Source organism: Hevea brasiliensis, chromosome 3 (assembly GCF_030052815.1).
Source record: "Hevea brasiliensis isolate MT/VB/25A 57/8 chromosome 3, ASM3005281v1, whole genome shotgun sequence".
Classification (NCBI taxonomy): domain Eukaryota; kingdom Viridiplantae; phylum Streptophyta; class Magnoliopsida; order Malpighiales; family Euphorbiaceae; genus Hevea; species Hevea brasiliensis.
In genome coordinates, this window is record NC_079495.1 from 112,268,754 (window position 1) to 112,287,266 (window position 18,513).

The window sequence follows — 18,513 nt, forward strand, 5'->3', positions numbered from 1 at the left end:
TTTATATTCAACACTAACCTACCTACTTCTACTCTACCATTTGGAAACTTTGAAAATGACAAAAGGCATAGGTCCATATAATATACATATATATATAGTCAAACTTGAGAGCCAAACTAATTGACTTTTTCAATCAGTTCTAGTGGACCTTAACATTAATAGTATGATTGGTTAAAGGTTGATAGCTATATTGTCTCACTTTTTTTTATTAGGGAAATTCAGAAGATAAATTATTTATTTTATAAAATTTTAAGTAAAATAATTTCTATTGAATAATTTAAATGAAAATAGCATTTAATTAAATTAAGTGATGAAGCCGCTAAGTCGTGTATGTACACAAATGATGATTTCTCATAATGTCATGAATTCAGGCAACAAACTTTGGACAAGTTAAAAACAGGAAAACATTAATGCATAACAATTATGAGAGAAAACAATGTGAAGTTGTAGCAAAAAACAAATGAGATGATTGAAGCCCCCAAACGTGCTTCTAACATTAAGCATGGGTCTCCACCAACCTTTCTGCGCGATGGCTGACGTTGCACACGAGTGTTTCCCTTTTTTTTTTTTTTTTTTTTACACAACGGAAAGCAAAGCAACGTAACATGAAGTTTTTTTGTTTGTTATACATATATACTCGAACACGGTCTAATTTAAAAATAAAATCATATTATTTAATTTAAAATTTAAATCAATTAAAATTAAATTGTTCAAAATTAATCTTAAATTAAATTAAAATGGATGGTTTTAATTGAATCTGATTTCAAGTTAAAATTAAAAATTTATTTAATTAAGATTAAGCCAATTTTAATCTATTAAATATTGAATTAAAATTATTAGTTCTTATCCGAAATCGATTCAGTGATCACTACATAAAAATATAATTAAGATTAGAAACTTTGTCCTTTGTCTTGACAAGTCACAATCTTTTTTTCTTTACTAAAGTTAAAAAAAAAAAAAAAACTTAAATGTCCAATGATAGACGTTGAACGGCTAGAAAATATTTGGCCTTGCAAATACAACATACTGCATGGAGAGCTAAGGGTGTGCTTTAATAAAGGAAAGTATCTAGACTACTATTACGCATGCACGGGCCACGCCCACTTTGCTTGATCTCCTCTGGAAAGCAGTGAACCAGAAATTAAAAGAACGTTTAACAGCCCAAAAATAAGAGGTGTTATAAAACGACAAAAGTTAAAGAAACTTCTTACCTTTTTCACTTTGTTAAATGATGAAGTGAGAGCTGAGCTGAGCCGCGTGAAAACTGACATGCGCACTCTTTCCCAAACAGAAGCATGAATCAGGGAGCGGGGGAGGGACGTCGGGGACCAGCTTGGAATGCTTTCGGCTTCCATGTCAAATTTTGCGGCCCTTACGCCTTGCCAATTCTATCAAGTACAATAATGATCCCGCTTTTTAAACTATTGATTTTTGAATCTTATTTATATAAATGACGGTCATTTTTAAATCCGATTCGTGTCCGGTATTGTGTTGGTTCTAAACGTTCATAATCTGCCTTAATAATATATTATTATTATTTTATTAAAAAATAATTTATTTATATATATTTAATATTATAATTAAAAATAGATATATTATTAAAATTATATTTAAAACTTATATTTTTAATTTTTAATTTATATTATATATTAATAAATTAAAATAAAAAATTGTAAGAAGAAAAATAAAAATTCCTGCAAGAAAATTCACCGACTCCAAACTCTTATGAGGCAAAGATGAAGGAAGTGATACCTAACCTATTTTGCTGTGATTTCTACCTATTTATAATCATTTACATAAAAAGTAAGGTGGTCAAGTGCCTATTTAATTTAAAAGCAATCAAAATTTAAATTTAAATTTAAATTATTAATGATTTATAAATTTGAATTAATTTAAAATTAAAAAAAAATATTTATTTTAAAAATTTTAATTAATAATTTAATTTAATTCAAATGATTATTTTGTAAACTATTTATAAAAATTATTATGTCTAATTTTTACCCAGCCGTGCAATATGTCACGACCTAAGCGTTTCACTATCCCAAAGCTCCTACAAGCCATGCAGGAGGCGATTTTTGTGGGTTACAAGTATCATGGGCTCAAATCCGTTGACAGAAACGGTGCCGTGTTATCTAAAGTGGCAGATTTCCCTTATAACAGTGGGTCCCATCAACTAATAAGTGGAACTTCTCAGCCAATGATATTACAGCGCAGATTTACAGTATTGGCCATTGGCTGCTAATAAAATATTTTATATTTATTTAAAAAAAAAAAGAAAGAGAAATTAATTGTCAAAATAGGAAAATAGGGAAAGCGAGGTCGTTAATTATGGCGTTGCTCGCGTCATCGGCGTCGTTAATCTCTCCTTCAAGACTCAGCGTTTGGCGGGCGAAATCCTGCATATCGGTGGTGGCATCGTCGTGTTTAAGGTTATAAATGGATGGATAAAATGCAACGCGCGGGCGAAAGCTGTCAGAGTTCCTTTCAACCGACGGTTTACAAAAGCGTTTATGGTAGCTGGACACTTGAACTATCGGACGTTCGAGAGGTACTTTGTGATTATTTCCTTTTATCGTGTTGCTATTAATTGGAGTTCAAATCATGTATGCTCTGAATTCTTCTACTGTGAATACTTGCATTTGTTAATGATTTCCTTTCAGTTGTATATCAATTGGAATTTGAGACGATCCCTGGCGAAACTGGTGAAAAACAGCCAGTGGTTTATGCTAACCAGGAATATTTTAAACGACGTCGTTTCCTTCTGAATCTATGGACGTGGTTTTATGAGCTTAATTAGAGTGGTTTGGAATTGAGATTAAATTAAATTAAAAAAATTTGGGATGGTGTTTTATTTAACTGCGGCTCAAACGGCAATTCTAAACATAATATTGGTGTATAATTACTTAAAATAAATACAATTAGACATTTCTAAATCTTCATAACTACAGCAGTTATTTTGCACTTGAATAATAATGTGACAGGTGGTTTTGTATAGATCGGGGTTGGTTACTGCAGCGTCTGCATTTGTGATTGCAGCATCAGATGCGTTTTTACCCAGTGATTCTTTGTTGAGGGAAATATAGTCAAGCAAAATCTTGATCTATTATACAGTCTTGGAGCTGGGGGACTGCGGCCATCATTACTTTTGATTCACATCTAACTAACTGAGATTAAACGCACTCTTCAAGCATTATGGGTACTTGGTGTTGTTGGATCTTTTGCAATATACACCACCCTTGCTAGACCAGCTGGCGAGAACTTGATACAATATGTAGTTCATAATTTGTTGGTCCTTTGTTTGAAGCAGTCACAGGACTTGTCTTCAAAGAAGGGAATAATAGTGTGTTGATGCATTCTATGCATTCATTGCCAGTTGTTTCTGATTTATTGTTATGATTTTACTGGGTATTTTTGGGGCAGCCCAGCCTTTTATTTCTCTAATCTTTTGATATGTTAAATTCTGTGGTTGGCGGTATGGTTACTCATGGTTTAAAATTCGTGCTTCCTTCAAATAATTACTTTGCAACATTGTAGCCGTATAATGCAACCTTCCTTGTTTGCGTGTTGAATCAACATGCTCTACTCTCTGGCCACAAGCTACTTAATAGCCACCACCAAAGCCATTTTTCATTAAGGAGGAAAATTTTATTTAAGTACATTATATTCACTTCTTCTTAACATTATGGTCCTGCCATGTACATGATTATGCCATGGGAAAACTTGTGCCAAAGTTCTTGTGAAGTCGAGTTTAAAGAATTATGTCTTTGTTTAATTTTTGAAAATTGAATTATAAAAACTATCTTCATTTTTCTTTTAACTATTTTTTTGGATTGCAATTTGCAATAGAAGGCCCCATGTTCATCAATTTTCATTGAAAGAAACATCTCAAATTTCTTTTTACTCTTTTTCTTAAAGTTAAAGGATTGTTATCTGATGTGCTCTTGTCACTGTTTCTTAGTCACTATAGAATTCTTTTGAGCAGCTCTGAATTTTTGTTTTTTGAACGGATCAGAAAATGTTAGATTGATAATACTTCCAATCTTTTACATTCTTCATATCAGGACTCATAGCTTATAGTTCTATACTCAACTCAACTCAACTAAGTTTTTATCTCAAAAATTTGGAGTCGGCTATATGGATTCGCTTTTTCCACTCTAAATGATTTTGGGTTAAATCTTTAGAAATGTGTAATGCTTCTAGGTCATGTTGTACTACTCTCCTCCAAGTCAATATAAGTCTACCCTTTTTTTTCTTTCTATCCTCTAACTTAATGTGCTCTACTTGTCTAACTAGAGCCTCCGTATGTCTACATTTCACATGACCAAACCACCTCAATCTCCCTTCTCTCAACTTATCCTCAATTGGCACCATTCCTACCTTTTCTCTAATACTCTCATTACTTACTTTATCTAGTCTAGTATGGCCACTCATCCATTTTAACATTCTCATCTCTGCAACTCTTATCTTAGACGCATACGACTCTTTCAGTGTCCAACACTCACTACCATATAACATAGCCGGTCGTATGACTGTACGGTAAAAATTTCCTTTCAACTTATTGGGAATTTTGCAATCACATAAAACTCCCGTGGCACGTCTCCACTTCAACCATCCAGCTTTAATTCTATGACTAACATTCTCCTCACATCCCCATCTATTTGAAGGACTGAGCCGAGATATTTAAAGTGATTACTTTGGGACAGTACCACCCATCCAAACTAACTCCTTCCCTATTACCAGTTGGGCATTCACTGAACTTGCAATGCATGTATTCTATCTTCGTTCTACTTAACTTAAAGCCCTTTGACTCTAGAGTACTTCTCCAAAGCTCTAGCTTTCTATTGACTCCTTCTCGCGTCTTATCTATCAGAACAATATCATCCGCAAATATCATGCACTAAGGAATACTCTCTTGTATATGTTTCGTAAATTCATCTAAAACTAATGTAAAAAAGTAAGAACTTATAACTGATTCTTGGTGTAATCCAATTGAGATCAAAAAATCTCGTGTCCCCTCCCACTGTACGCACAATAGTAGTTGCTCCTTCAAACATATCTTTCAACACTTGTATATACCTAATAGATACCCTATTTTATTCTAACACACTCCATAAGACATCTCTTAGAACACTATCATAAGCCTTCTCCAAATCAATAAAAACCATGTGTAAATCTTTCTTCACATCTCTATATTTCTCCATCAAGCTTCTAATGAGAAAGATCACTTCCATAGTTGAACGACCAGGCATGAAGCCAAATTGATTGAGAGAGATAGAAGTATCATGACGTAGTCGATGCTCCACAACTCTCTCTCACAACTTCATAGTATGGCTCATGAGTTTAATTCTCCTATAGTTTGAGTAACTCTGTATGTCTTCCTTATTTTTAAAAATATGTACTAAAATACTCCTCTTCCATTCATCAGGCATTTTCTTTGAGTTTAGAATCTTATTAAATAATTTAGTTAACCATGTCATTCTCATATCTCCCAAACACTTCCACACTTCAATTGGTATTCTATCGGGTCCATAGGCTTTACCCACTTTCATTCTCTTAAGTGCTTCATTTATTCTATATTTTAGTCAAATAAGGCTAGTATAGTGTCTTCATTCACATTAAACTGATTTGTTACATTTTTAAATTGGCCTTTGCTATGGGAAGCTGGAAGCTGGCATTCTCACATAAATTATACCTGCAGTTCTTCTTGGGCACCTGGTACTCTTCTTGCAACTTGTTTAAAACATCTCATTTATCTTTCTTGTTGTCCAAAAAATAGTCCAAGAGGAGTGTGAATTGGACTTTATAATTTTTCGGCCCTTGCTTGTAACCTAATGAAAAATTATGGCTTTGTTTAACTAGGTGCTCCTTTATTTATAATGAAAGTAATATGTATTTCAATAATGTATCCCTAAATTGCAATTCAAGCTTTAATCAATATTTATAGCAATTTTTGACATAACATGCATCACAAAATATTCAACTTACTTCTTAACTTACTCAATATATCTTCAAGTATGTCAACTCAATCTATTCAATGAATATTCAATATCATGCATATAAATTATATTTACAAGAGTAAAGAGACTAAGGTTAGAGAAATAAAAAACAATGATTTTTATAGTGGTTCGACTTAACTAGCCTACATCCACTCTCTCAAAGAACCCTCTTTGAGTCTTCTCTCCACTATTTACTCTTTTAAAGGCAAGAGACCAAAAGCCCTTTACAATTTTTTCAACACCAAGCTTTTACCAAGGTAGCTTGAACCCTTGACAAGTGCTATCTCAAGCACTTATTCTCTCAAGCTTCAATAGGTGCTTGTACAACCTTTCTTAAATGCAATTTAATGTTTTAACACTCACTCTCACTCAATAGAAATCAAACTATAAAGAAGAGATGAGTTGATTTGCCAATGGTAGCTCAAACACTTTAAAGCTCTTGAATGAAAGCAATAAATGAAAAATCAATATTGGAGTGCAAATGTAAGCTTTCATCAAGTGTAAAATGAAGTAAAGAAGGTGTATTTATAATCCTAAATCATTTTAAACCGTTTGAAACCTTTTTGGAACGTTATACACTCTGTTCTAGGTAAAATAGCCGTTACTTTGTCTTTTTATGCAAAGTTGAGCAACTCTGATTATTTAGCAAACTAATGAAATTTTGGTGACAGTAGTAAACTAGTTAGCAAACTAATGTTTTAGCAAACACATTAGCAAACTAAAACTTTAGCAAATAAGTTAGCAAACTAATTTACCAGATGCTTGTTTCAAATTTTTATATTTTAAAAATTTAATTTAGACCTTAATATATTTCAATAGCAATATCTAAGGTCATGATGAGAGAAAACTTTATAAAGTAATTGAAAGAAAAATAAATTTTGAGCTCCATTTGACTAAACTTTCATCTATTTTTTTTACACAAGTTCTAAGACTCAACTTCTAACTCTATAACTTTCATACCTTTACTTTGAGTTTTAGCTTTCATAATCTTGTTCTTTTTCAACTTGGATTCATCTTGAGATGCCTTTAAATGCTCTTCTTCCTTTGATGCAACCTCAAATATTCTTCATGAATAAGAGAAAGAATCTACACATCACTTAAAATTTAGTTAGATAGATTCTATTTGAGTTTTGTTATCATCAAAATCAATGCTCATTTTGAGCTACACGGGGTCAACAATCTTCCCCTTTTTAATGATGACAAAACTCAATTGAATAATCAATCAAGAATAAATAAAAGTGTGCGTAAGTTTATGCATAATCAAGCATATTAGTATGCGGGAATTGCTTCCCCTTAATGTATGCACACAAGTTTAAAAAGTAAAAGTATTAATAGCTATACAAAACTCCCCCTGAATTTATGCTACAAGAAATATTCATGAGATATCCACATTTTCAATATGCAAAATATTAAACTTAATATTTTGCACACATAAGCCACAATAGTTTGCATACACACTTCTAAAACATTTGCATAAGCCACAATATAAGCACACATCCATTTTTCAAAACAAAAGCACACATCTATTTTTCAAAACAAAAGCACACATCTATTTCATTCTACCCCTTTTTGTCATCATCCAAAAAGAAAACAGGAGATATTAATCCAAAAAGAATGAAGCACAAATTGAAAATCAGTAAGGTAAACAGTAGCAAACTGAAAAACCATCCAACAACAATAGTAAACATATTAGTAAACTAAAAAAGCAGATCAGTTTCTAATCATTAAGTCTTTTGCTCCTTCTAATAGCTTTGGAAGGCACCATCTTCTTCCTGGAAGGTTTAGCAGCAGGTGGCTGAGAAACTTGGTCAGCCAAAGGCTCATGCTTCTGTGGCTCATCCTCGTCAGATGGGGTTTGAAGAGCAGCAACTAGAGTGTAGTATGGATTGGACACCGTAGACTTAACTCTTTTCCTGCTCTTCTTGGCCTGAGATGCTTCAACTGCAGAAGGTTTAGGTGGAGCACTCTCCTGCTGATCCTTTAGAGAGTCTCCCTTCTTCTGTGGAGACTCAACTGTAGGTTCTACAGTTGGCTCAACTACAGGTTCCATAACCTATTCACTAACATGCTCAACAACAGGTTCAACTGCAGGTTCTACAACCTATTCATTCTCATGTTCTACAGCAGCAGTAGACTCACCAAGCCCAGTACCTCCACACTCAACATTACCATGATCAAAGGCAGAATCATCATGAGTAGAAGGGTCACTTGCAGGTACATCAGTCTCAACTTTGGTTGCGAAACCAGTTTCCTGTGCCTGCTTAAGATCTGCAATCTGTTTCTTTAACTCCTCGTTTTGAGTAAGCAAATGACTTACTTTGTAATCAACAACATCTACAAATTTTCTCAGAAGTTCAATAGACTGATTTGTTGTACTGAATTTCTCATTAATGAAAGCTCTTAGTCCTTGAAGCTCACTCATAATCTCACTTTGAGAATCTGAATCAACTTTAGTTTTGGAAGATCCACCTTTTTCAAATTGTTTCTTTCTTTCATCAGTATCAGAATGAATTTCTCTAAGCACAATTAAATCTGCCCTAGAACTCTCCTTAGAGACATTTATCTCCAATTCTCTAAACAAGGCAGTTAAAAGGTGTGCATAGGGTAATTTACCAATCCCATAAGCTTTGCACATATTTTTAAAAATCAGATATGCCAAATTCATTCTTACTCTGTTAACAATATGCCACATGATGCACATATCCAAGTAACTCAAATATCCATAGCTGCCAGATTTATGACAAAATATATAATTCATCATACTGTGAATAATCTTAATGTGCTGAAAAGCTTTTGTGCTAGTGGACTTTTCACTAGTGGCAGTGTTGGCAGGAAAAACTTCATTTTCAAATTCAGCCAAGTTAAAGCTTGGAACTCTAGCAACATCCCTATGAGTAGAGATTTTATTTCCATCATTCGGCAATTTTAAGGCTTTAGCAATCAACTCAACAGAAATGTCATATGCTCTGTTATTCAAAGAGACCTCAAATCTGTCTTCTTCATCAACTATTTTTAAAGTTCTATAAAATTCTTGGACTAGTCTAGGGTAGTAAACATCAGTGCATTCACAAACATTCATCCATTCTTGAAATTCAAAGAGTTCCTTAAATTGAAAATTTACCTGATCAAAATTATCTCATTTAATGAACTTACAATCGAGAAACGCTTTGTTAACTACAGAGCCCGATAATTTTGTGGCACCCTTCTTGCGTTGAGTATTTATCCCACACATTTTCCTCCCCTTTTTCTTTTTCGGTGCCATCACAGCAGGTTCGACTTCCTTAGATGGGTCGGAGGATACACTAGTGGATTCAGTTTCTGGTGTTTTCTTCTTTTCCTTTAATTTCTTCTTTAATGCGGCAACAGGGAGTTCTTTAGATGAAGACGAGGACGGTGAGGTAGCATCAGTAGGGGTTTTTCGTTTGGTGCGAGCCATAGATGAGGAACCAGAGGCGATGAAGAAATGAGAATTTTAAAATGGCTTCTGGTGCAGTGAGGAATGAATGAGGGATTAGAGTTTTAATTGATGATTTAAGAGTGAGATAGGCGCTCTGATGAATATGGGTCAATGTTAATGACAAGAAAATTGGTAATAGTAATAACATAAACCAATGCAGAGGAGAGAGAGAGTTGGGTATGGCAAGAAAAAAATAGGGTGGTGATAGGTGACGGTTTCGTATAGCAATGGATAAGATTTCTTGAGTCCCGCGCTTTCCCTCTTCTGGTGTACCTTATTTGAATTTTATTTTTATTTCAAATGTATATATATATATATATATATATATATATATTTGACACAGTAAAGAAAATGTGAATGGGTAAGAGCATTGATTGGCGCGCAGAAAATTCAAAGAACAATCACTTTTTGGTTTGGGATTTGAACAGTACACGATACAGTAAACTAATTTTAGGCACGCAACATTAGCATACAACTTAGTAAACTAATTTCACGAGTACAAAAATAAGTTAGCTAATGTTATTTAAAGTTTTCTCAGCAAATTTATATCACAGCAAATATTGGATAATATGCAAATATATTAAATTTATATGAATTGAATTTCAAGCAAGTGGTTCACTCATGCCAATTTCCCTTCTAATTTTGCAAAAAGTTTTCTCATTGAGTGGTTTTGTAAAAATGTCTGCTAGTTGATTTTCAGAGGCAACAAATTCAATTTTGATATCTCCATTTTGAACATGATCTCTAATAAAATGATGTCTAATCTCAATATGTTTTGTTTTTGAATGTTGGACTGGATTTTTGATCAAGTTTATGGCACTTGTGTTGTCACACCTAATTGGAACAAGATTATATTTTAAACCAAAATCTTCCAATTGTTATTTCATCCATAAAATTTGAGCAACACAACTACCAGTAGCTATATATTCGACCTCAGCTGTAGACAGAGCCACTGAAGTTTGTTTCTTACTGTGCCAAGAAACTAGTGCAAGACCAAGAAATTGACAAGTACCTGAAGTACTTTTTCTATCCAATCTACTTCCAGCAAAATCTGAATCACTATAACCAACAAGATTAAATGATTCACATTTTGGATACCATAAACCAATTGAGTGTGTGCCAATGAGGTATTTGAAGATTCTTTTAACTGCATTTAGATGGGATTCTTTTGGACATGATTGAAATCTTGCACACAAGCAAACACTAAAATGCATGTCTGGTCTAGATGCAGTAAGATACAAAAGAGAGCCAATCATACTTCTATAAAGCTTTGTATTTACTTCTTTACCTTTTTCATCATTGTCCATTTTAATTGTTGAACTCATAGGAGTGCCCATGCTCTTCAAATATTCCATTTTAAATTTCTTCAACATATCCTTGATGTACTTTGATTGATTTATGAAGATGCCATCTTTCATTTGCTTAATTTGAAGTCCAAGGAAAAATGTGAGCTCTCCCATCATGCTCATCTCAAATTCATTATGCATAATCTTAGAAAATTTCTTGCAAAGAGATTCTTTAGTAGCACCAAAAATTATATCATCAACATATATTTGCACAATGAGCATATCATTATGATGCTTCTTAACGAAAAGTATTGTGTCCACTTTGCCTTTTTGGAAATCATTTTGTAAAAGGAATTTATTAAGCCTTTCATACCATGCTCTAGGAGCTTGTTTTAAACCATATAAAGCTTTAGTAAGTTTATAAACATGATTTGAATGCTTATGATTTTCAAAGCCCGGAGGTTGTGCAACATACACTTCCTCATCAATATAACCATTTAAAAATGCACTATTGACATCTATTTGATAAAGCATAAAATCCTTGTAACATGCAAAGGCACACAACATTCTAATAGTTTCAATTCTAGCAACCGGAGCAAAGGTTTCATCAAAATCAATACCTTCATCTTGGTTGTAGCCTTGAGCCACTAGTCTAGCTTTGTTTCTAACAACATTGCCTTTTTCATCCATTTTATTTCTAAAAACCCATTTAGTGCCAATAATTGAATGATTTTTGGGTTTAGGCACGAAATTCCAAACTTTGTTTCTCTCAAATTGATTGAGTTCTTCTTGCATGGCAAGAATCCAACTTTCATCATTTTGAGCTTCTTCAAAACATTTAGGTTCAATTTGTGAAACAAAGGCTACATTACTAAAATATTTTCTCAATTGTGCTCTAGTCATCATCCTTTGAGATGGATCATCAATGATGTCTTCTTGGGGATGATTTCTATGGAATCTCCATTCTTTAGGTAAATCTTCATTTTGGGGCTCATTCACTTGTAATTCTTCCAAATTTGGCATTTCTTCATTGATTTGATCATAATTGGCATTATGGACATCTATTGTGGTATCTCCTTGAGTTTCTTCATCTTTGTCATCAATTTTCTCCATTTCTTGACTTGATTTCACATTATCTTTTCCAAACACCTGCTCATTATTATCATCAAAAGCATCTTTCCTTCTAATAGAAGGGTTAGCCTCATCAAACAAAACATGAATAGTCTCTTCAATAACTAATGTTCTTTTATTAAATACCCTATATGCTTTACTTTTTGTTGAATACCCAAGAAATATTCCTTCATCGGATTTAGCATCAAATTTCTTTAAGTTATCCTTCTTGTTATTTAAGATATAGCACTTACATCCAAATGTTCTGAAATATGAAATATTTGATTTTCTTTCTTTCCAAAGCTCATAGGGGGTCTTTTTCAACATTGGTCTAATCAAAATTCTATTCAACACATAGCAAGAAGTATTAATAGCTTCAGCCCAAAAATACTTTGGCAAATTATTTTCATTCAACATGGTTCTTGTCATTTCTTGCAAAGTCCTATTTTTCCTTTCTACAACCCCATTTTGTTGTGGTGTTCTAGGAGCTGAAAAATTATGGTTGATTCCATGTTTATCACAATATTTTTCAAATAAATGATTTTCAAATTCAATTCTATGATCACTCCTTATAGATGTGATATAAAAACTTTTTTCATTTTGAACCATTTTACTAAAAGAAGTGAATTTCTCAAAAGTTTCATCTTTGTGAACAAGGAAGAATGTCCATGTATATCTTGAATAGTCATCAACAATAACTAAGGCATATGTCTTCCCACCAAGACTAGCAGGAGACACGGGTCCAAATAAATCAAGATGAAGCAATTCTAATGGCCTAGTGGTAGAAACAATATTTTTAGATTTAAAAGAAGCTCTAGTATACTTTCCTAGTGCACATGCCCTACATTGAAATTCATTTTCATAGTTAATCTTTGGAAGACCTTTAACAAGTTCTTTCTTGGACAATTTTGAGAGTGTATGCATGCTTGCATGTCCTAATCTTCTATGCCATAAATAACTAGAATTATCAAAGGATATTAGACATGTACCATGATTAGTTTCAAAGTTATTCATGTCAAGCAAGTAAACATTATTAGATCTATTGGCAATGAACAATGTGTCATTATCTAAGTTATTGATTATACAAAGAGAAGAAGTGAACTTTACCTCAAAACCTTTATCACAAAGTTGGCTTACACTTAGCAATTTGTATTTCAAACCTTCAACAAGTGACACGTCTTCAATACAAGGTTTGGTTCCAATTGTGCCATTTCCAATTATTTTTTCTTTTCCTTTATCTCCAAATTTCACATGTCCTCCATCTACCATTGTGATTTTTGAAAACTTGTCCTTTTCACCGTTCATGTGCTTTGAACAACCACTATCTATATATCATTTTTCACTTTCCTTCATCCCTTTGAAACGAACCTGAAATTTAATCATTTAGCTTTAGGTACCCAATCAACTTTGGGTCCTTGGGGGTTAGTGACCTTAGGTAAGGTTCCCTTTGGCACCCATACTTTATTTACCTTAAGGAGACCCTTCCTAAATGCACAAGAGCTAATCATATGACCTCATTTATTGCAATAATAGCATGTGACATTAGGCAAGGAGGATGTAGATGCTTCAATGAAATGATTCTTGTATTTATCATAGTTCATGAAACCATCAAAACCAATTCCATATTTTTCATTTGCAATTCTTTGGTTTCCAAGAAGTACATCTAGAGTTTCTTTTCCTTTTTTAAATTTTGCCAAATCATTTGTCAAAGATTCTATTTTAGATTCAAGAACCTTATTTTTCTCAATGAGCTTTTCACAAGTTTCTTTTGAGTTTTTCAACTCCAAATCTAGCTCTTTAAACAAAGCAATTTGTCCTTTGTAAAATTCATTTTCTTTATACACATTGGACATGGTAATATTTTGTGATCTCAATGATTTAATTTCTAAATTCATTTTAGTGCACTTTCTCTTATAGTTTCTATACTCATCATATACTTTAGCAAATGCAAGTTCAAGTTCCTCTCCATTAGGAGGTTCAAAAGAGTTTACCTCATTATCACTTTCTTCTTCCTTTTGTGAACTTTTGACTTTCTCTTCAAATGCCATCATACAAAGGTGAGTAGTCTGCTTGTCATTTGATTCATCATTTGAAGATTCTTCACTGTTGCTCCATACTACTTTCATAGCTTTCTTGCTCCTGTCTTCTTTTCCTTTCTTCTTTTTGAGCAATGAACATTTGGGCTTGATACGTCCTGATTTGTGACACTCATAACATAAAACTTCTTCTTTTGAATCCTTGAAACGTTTATCCTTGGGAGTATACTTTTTCAAGAATTTGTTGTATTTACTTCCTCCCTTCTTGAAAGCTCTTTTGAATTTCCTTGCAAGCATAGCCATTTCATCATCATCATCATCATCACTTGAAGCACTTGAGTTGTCACTTGAGTCAACTTTAAGTACAACTCCTTTCTTCTTATCTTCATCCTTATTTGACTTGAGAGCAATGCTTTTCTTCTTCTTTTGCTCATTTTCAACTTCATCTTTCTTATATACCATCTCATGTGCAATGAGAGATCCAATAAGTTCATTATAGGTGAATGTTTTAAAATCCTTGGTATCTTGGATAACTGTAGTCTTTGCTTCCCAAGATTTTGGAAGTGATCTAAGAATTTCTTTCACAAGTTCGGCTTCCTCAAATCTTTTACCAAGTGCTTTGAGAAGATTAACAAGATCGGTAAACCTTGTACTCATATCCGCAATTGATTCTCCTGGCTTCATTTCGAATAGCTCATAATCTCGAATAAGGAGGTTTGCTTTGGACTCCTTGACGACATCCGTTCCTTCATAAGTGACCTCAAGCTTTTCCCAAATTTTGTTAACAGATTGATATCCTGAAACACGATTGTATTCATTAAGGTCAAGTGAGCAATGCAAAATATTAATAGCTTTATCATTTACAGAAATTTTCTTCTAATCATTGTCATCATATTCATCTTCATTTTTAGGAAATTTAGTATTTCCTTGACCATTCTTTTGAGGAACATGTGGACCATTTTTAATAATTCTCCATGCATCAATATCTACAGATTGTATGAAATTTCTCATTCTCATTTTCCAAAATGAGTACTTAGTGCCATTGAAGAGTGGTGGTCTAGTAATTGAGTAGCCTTCAGCTAGTGGTGCGGGTATACCGGCAGTGTTGCTAGATGAACCAGCCATTGGGGATCACTCCAAGGTTGTGACACCTTAAGTAAAAGAGTCAAGCTCTGATACCAATTTGTTGTCCCAAAAATAGTCCAAGAGGGGGGTGAATTGGACTTTACAATTTTTCGGCCCTTGCTTGTAACCTAATGAAAAATTGTGGCTTTGTTCAACTAAGTGCTCCTTTATTTATAATGAAAGTAATATGTGTTTCAATAATGTATCCCTAAATTGCAATTCAAGCTTCAATCAATATTTATAGCAATTTTTGATATAACATGCATCACAAAATATTCAACTTATTTCTCAACCTACTCAATATATCTTCAAGTATGTCAACTCAATCTATTCAATCAATACTCAATATCATGCATAGAAATTATATTTCACAAGAGTAAAGAGATTAAGGTTAGAGAAATAAAAAATAATGATTTTTATAGTGGTTCGGTTTAACTAGCCTATATCCACTCTCTCAAAGAACCATCTTTGAGTCTTCTCTCCACTATTTGCTCTTTTAAAGGCAAGAGACCAAAATTCCTTTACAACTTTTTCAACACCAAGCTTTTAACAAGATAGCTTGAACCCTTGACAAGTGCTATCTCAAGCACTCACTCTCTCAAACTTCAATAGGTGCTTGTACAATATTTCTTAAATGCAATTTAATGTTTTAACACTCACTCTCACTCAATAGAAATCAAACTATAAAGAAGAGATGAGTTGATTTGCCAATAGTAGCTCAAACACTTTAAAGCTCTTGAATGAAAGCAATAAATGAAAAATCAATATTGGAGTGCAAATCTAAGCTTTCATCAAGTGTAAAATAAAGTAAAGAAGGTGTATTTATAGTCCCAAATCATTTTAAACTGTTTGAAACCTTTTTGAAACGTTATACACTCTGTTCTAGGCAAAATAGCCGTTACTTTGTCTTTTTGTGCGAAGTTGAGCAACTCTGATCATTTAGCAAACTAATGAAATTTTGGTGATAGTAGTAAACTAGTTAGCAAACTAATGTTTTAGCAAACACATTAGCAAACTAAAACTTTAGCAAACAAGTTAGCAAACTAATTTACCAGATGCCTGTTTCAAATTGTAATCTTTTAAAAATTTAATTTAGACCTTAAAAATATATATTTCAATAGCAATATCTAAGGTCATGATGAGAAAAAACTTTATAAAGTAATTGAAAGAAAAATAAATTTTGAGCTTCATTTGACTAAACTTTCATCTATTCTTTTTACATAAGTCCTAAGACTCAACTTCTAACTCTATAACTTTCATAACTTTACTTTGAATTTTAGTTTTCATAATCTTATTCTTTTTCAACTTGGATTTATCTTGAGATGCCTTTAAATGCTCTTCTTCCTTTGATGCAACCTCAAAGATTCTTCATGAATAAGAGAAAAATCTACACATCACTTAAAGTTAGTTAGATATATTCTATTTGAGTTTTGTTATCATCAAAATCAATGCTCATTTTGAGCTATACGGGGTCAACATTTCTGCTAAATCTTATGTCGTCAAATAGCAATGCATTCATGATTCATGCAGTATGAAGGTTTTTGCAATAGAGTTGAATAAGCCTACCTAGGTTATTCTCACGACCATCTCTTATGCTTTTTACCCCCTTGACATCTGCAACAGAGAAAAGGTTAGAAATAGCTATCCACCCGTGTACTTTGGTTTGTGGATAGATTTTCTTGAGGTGGGGTTTGGGTGGATTACCCGCCTTGTGGTTATCCATCCATATTTAATTTCCTATATATAATTCGATTATGCTTTTCATGAAAAAAATCAGTATATTAACTTGTTTTGCACTTGAGTAGTAGACAATAAAATTACAGTCAGTAATTTTAGTTTTATTATTATATACAGTATTTTTTCATTGCTATGTGCAGCCAAACTTGGAATAGCATATACCAAAACTACCAAATGACTGAAATGGCATGTATTTTATTTATAAAAATTTCACAAAGTATATATTTAATGAAAGAGATCCATAATTTTACTACTTTTTTTTTTGTAAAAAAAATCTTGAAGTGATAAATATTATTAACATTTTTTATTAGTTTTATACTGGTAATGCAAAATTTGAGAGTGCTAAGTGGTGATACCGAGGTATCTTGGACAGGTGACACATGGATTGTGTTTGGAAGAATATGTCCAGATATGGGGCTTTGTTAAGGCATATGGATAGTCTACGAGTCGTCTAATCGGTCTCCAGGCGGCTCAGGGTTTACTTGGTGCTGTGTAAGACAAGGAAGGATCAGAAAGCTAATGGGTGTGTTTACCCGTTGGCACTCCGATAATTCAGTTAGTAGAGATTGAAATCAGTAGTTAATAGTAATGAAAGATAGAAAAGTAAAAATTCGAATGTCCTACCTCGAGAAAAAAGTGGCCTTATATACTTACTGTTAGGTTAATGAGGGAGTGCCAAATGTTAGGTTGGGGTGCTAGCTCAATTATAGCTTACAGCTCCAGTGGAATGTGTTCAGTGTTTGTTTCTAATCATAGACGTTCTGCCATTATTATAATGGTAGTTATGGTGTTAGTAATGATGGTATTTGTTGTGGCATAATACCATAGTTATTCGGTTATTAAATGTGCTTGCCTCTATGTCAATAAATAACCCTAGATTCTTCTGTAAAAGGGTATCCTCCTCTTTAAGTGTGGTTATGAGGGATATGATTTGGATACCGGTTAGTAACCTTTTCAGAGCAGTTCGGTCAGTTTATCCGACCGCTGGGCTTGTATGATGTTCATTCAGGCTTGTCATCTTTATGCGGGTGTGATTCTCTTTTAGACGTGGAATAATTCGCCAGATAGGAATCCATGTGTCACTTATCTAGAAGTTGGATATTTTTAAGTGTATTAGTCAGTTCAAGCACGCGTCCTATGTTTGGATACAATTCATATCATAATGAAAAACTTCGTATATAATTGACAAAATATAAAGAATCGGCTATTGGTTGATAGGCTTTATTTAAAATATACAGACAGGTTTAATGGATGATGGAGTAAAGCTTGCTCTATTGGTTTCATGGATGACCCTCTTTGTGATATTTGCTGGAAGGAAGTTCACTCAGTCCATTAAGGTGGCTAGATATTTATCTTAATTTCAGCAGACAAGAAAATTTATATAAAAAAGATAAAGATAAATTAGACAGCATCTTCTGGTGATTTCTTGTTTACTTTCAAGGATGACGTTGGTGATAAATCTGTCTTCATGTTCAATTCTGTCCCAGAAGTTGGAAAGAAAGCCTTGATAGGGAAACTTGAGCAACAAAGATTCAGACAAGATCTTAGATGGGACTGTGAGCCAAACACACGCCGTAGTTTAAATATGGAAAAGGTTCACAATACAATTTTGACTGACCATCACCTGTAATATACTTTAATTAGCTTATAAATAACATTATATATGGTGTAACCTTTGGATGTAAATTATTGGTTTGTTTACTAACCACAACCACAAGAGCAAGTTTTTTATATAAGGCTGACCATGCAATATTACTTTCCTGCAA

At 33.1% G+C, this 18,513-nt stretch overlaps 1 pseudogene; it reads left to right on the forward strand.

Moving 5' to 3' along the window:
- Window positions 1-2,254: 2,254 nt before the first annotated feature.
- On the forward strand, window positions 2,255-18,482 carry LOC110663578 (uncharacterized; annotated as a pseudogene).
- The last annotated feature ends 31 nt before the right edge of the window (window positions 18,483-18,513 follow it).